The following is a 3,730-nucleotide window of genomic DNA, read 5'->3' on the forward strand; positions in this document are numbered from 1 at the left end:
ATCTTGGGTCTTGACTTCTTGAGCCTCTAGAGTGCGCAATTCTTATCCGATTGGAATGAAATTTTGCACGACGTGTTTTGTTATGATATCCAACAACTGTGCCAAGTATGGTTCAAATCGGTTCATAACCCGATATAGCTGCCATATAAACCGATCTGGGATCTTGACTTCTTGAGCCTCTAGAGGTCGCAATTATTATCCGATTTGCCTGAAATTATGTACTACGGATCCTCTCATGACCATCAACATACTTGTTTATTATGATCTGAATCGGTCTATAGCCCGATACAGCTCCTATATAAATCTATCTATTTATTTTACTTCTTGAGCCCCCAAAGGGCGCAATTCTTATTCGAATTGGCTGACATTTTACACAGGTCTCCAACATGTAATAATATAATAATAGCAGAGCAAATCTTTTCTTATAACCTTTCTTGCCTAAGAAGAGATGCCTGGAAAAGAACTTGGCAAATGCGATCCATGGTGGAGGGTATGTAAGATTCGGCCCGGCCGCTTTTACTTGTTATCCATAAGCAGGTTACGTTCGAAGATGGGCTATATCGGACTATATCTTGATATAGCCCCCATATAGACCGATCCTCCGATTTAGGGTCTTAGGCCAGTAAAGGCCACATTTATTATCCGATTTTGCTGAAATTTGGGACAGTGAATTGTGTTAGGCCCTTCAACATCCTCCATCAATTTGGCTCAGATCGGTTCAGATTTGGATATAGCTGCCATATAGACCGATCTCTCGGTTTAAGGTTTTGGGGCCATAAAAAGCGCATTTATTGTTCGATGTTGCCGAAATATGGGACAAAGAGTTAAGTTAAGCCCCTCCACATATTTCTGCAAGTTGGTCTAGATTGATCAAGATTTGCATATAGCTGCCATATAAACCGATCTCTCGATTTAAAGTCTTGGCTCCATAAAAGGCGCATTCTTAATCGGATTGCACTGAAATTTGACACACTGACTTATGTTATGCTTTTCGACATCCGTGTGGTATATAGTTCAGATCGGTTTATTTTTAGATATAACTACTAGAAAGATCAAAAGTTACCTCCTTTTATTGCCAAGTCCGAACGGGGCACAGGTGGACAAGAATTCAAGAACCTAAAATGAAAATAGTTTTGAAATTTTTTACTAATCTGTTAAAAACCCATTCAAATAAGAAACTTACCAAAAAAATATTTATATTTGAGGTCCCACTTCAACTAATCGATGTTTTCCTGCGGAGGTTTTTTAAGAAATGTCACATTTTTATCCCAAAATTTAAAATTTTTATTTATGTTAGCAAAATGGGTATTTTTAAACTGGGATACCAACACTGGAAGCTCATTTGTCAACGACAGGTGTCACAGACACGAACATATGGTTAGTACCATTAGTTTTAAATGGCGCAAAAATATAATAAAAACTGTCAACATTAAAATTTTCAGCAGAGTGTAACCAGAAAGGGCCGACTTGGGCCGCCCTATTTCTTTTTATACCCACCACCGAAGGATGGGGGTATATTCATTTTGTCATTCCGTTTGCAACACATCGAAATATCCATTTTCGACCCTAAGCATATATATTCTTGATCAGCGTAAAAATCTTAGACGATCTAGACATGTCCGTCCGTCTGTCCGTCTGTCTGTTGAAATCATGCTACAGTCTTCAAAAATAGAGATATTGAGCTGAAATTTTGCCAGATTCTTTTTTTGTCCATAAGCAGGTTAAGTTTGAAGATGGGCTATATCTTGATATAGCCCCCATATAGGCCGATCCGCAGATTTTTGTCTTAGGCCCATAAAAGCCACATTTATTATCTGATTTTGCTGAAATTTAAGACAGTGAGTTGTGTTAGGTCCTTCGACATCCTTCGTCAATTTGGCTCAGATTGGTCCAGCTTTGGATATAGCTGCCATATAGACCGATCCTTATCCTTTAGGGTCTTAGGCCCATAAAAGCCACATTTATTATCCGATTTTGCTGAAATTTGAGACTGTGAGTTGTGTTTGGCCCTTCGACATCCTTCGTCAATTTGGCCCAGATCGGCCTGGATTTTGATATGGCTGCCATATATACCGATCCTCCGATTTAGGGTCTTAGGCCTATCAAAGCCATATTTATTATCCGATTTTGCTGAAATTTGGGACAGCGAGTTGTCTTAGGCCCTTCGACATTTTTCTTCAATTTGACACTGATCGGTTCAGATTTGGATATAGCTGCCATATAGACCGAAGTCTCGATTTAAGGTTTTGGGTCCATGAAAGGCGCATTTATTGTCCGATGTCGCCGAAATTTGGGACAGTGAGTTAAGTTAAGCCCCTTGACATTAATCTATAGGGTTGCCCAAAAAGTAATTGCGGATTTTTTAATAGAAAGTAAATGCATTTTTAATAAAACTTAGAATGATCTTTAATCAAATATACTTTTTTACACTTTTTTTCTAAAGCGAGCTAAAAGTAACAGCTGATAACTGACAGAAGAAAGAATGCAATTACAGAGTCACAAGCTGTGAAAAAATTTGTCAACGCCGACTATATGAATAATCCGCAATTACTTTTTGGGCAACCCAATACAATATGGTACAGATCGGTCCAGATTTGGATATAGCTGCCATATTGACTGATCTCTCGACTTAAAGTCTTGGCCTCATAAAAGGCACATTTATAATCCGATTTCACTGAAATTTGACACAGTGACTTATGTTAGGCTTTTCGACATCTGTGTTGCATATGGTTCAGATCGGTTTATTTTAAGATATTAATTTAGCTACTAAAAATACCAACATTTTGTTATACACAATTGAACAATGACTTGTACTTATTAGTGTTTGGTCCAAATCGGAACATATTTCGATATAACTGCTATGGGACATAAGGTATGCACCGGATTTTGATGGAAGGTGGTTTACATATATACCCGAGGTGGTGGGTATCCAAAGTTCGGCCCGGCCGAATCGAAAAAAGCTAGATTTCAGCTGCACAAACTTGCCACAATTCAATATTTTGGACAATTTGGTAAAAAATCATGTTTCGGTCACTTTTCGGAAACAGGGTTAAAAACTCATTTAAACAACATATCAAAATATTCTACAAAAATATTTGCAGGAAACTTCTACTATTATAGTCCCTTGAATACACCAAATTCCAAAACTTAACATTAACACCTGAAATCAGTAGGTCGTAAAACACAATTCAAGGAAAAGGCCTATGTTAAAGTAAAGGCATTCTATAGGCTTAAGAAGAATCAAGAGATTGGTTTATATGGGAGCTATATCAGGTTATGTACCGATTTAGACCTACTTGCCGGAGTTTTTGAGAGTCATAGCGGTAGTCATTGAGCAAATTTTCATCCAAATCGGATTAAAATTCACCCTCTGGAGGCTCAAGATGTTAAATAGGGAGATCGGTTTATATGGGACCTATATCAGCTTTTTTTACCGATTTGGACCATACTTGGGGTAGTTGTTTTGACTCCTAATTTTTCATTGCGACTTTGGGAGGCTCAAGAAGATAAATCGGGAGGTTTTTATAGGAGGTATATAAGATTATAGACCGATTTCGACAATACTACACTACACTTTTTTCGATATTACACTCAAATATACCTCTGTATAAAATTTTAAAGTTCTATATTAACTCTAACCATTTTTGTCCAACGAATATACTAAGAGCAAACCACGAATATTCCATTAAGGAACAGGGGCAAACTTCTCACATATGAATGAATGCTGTCC

The sequence above is a fragment of the Stomoxys calcitrans genome, unplaced genomic scaffold (assembly GCF_963082655.1).
Source record: "Stomoxys calcitrans unplaced genomic scaffold, idStoCalc2.1 SCAFFOLD_86, whole genome shotgun sequence".
Lineage (NCBI taxonomy): Eukaryota > Metazoa > Arthropoda > Insecta > Diptera > Muscidae > Stomoxys > Stomoxys calcitrans.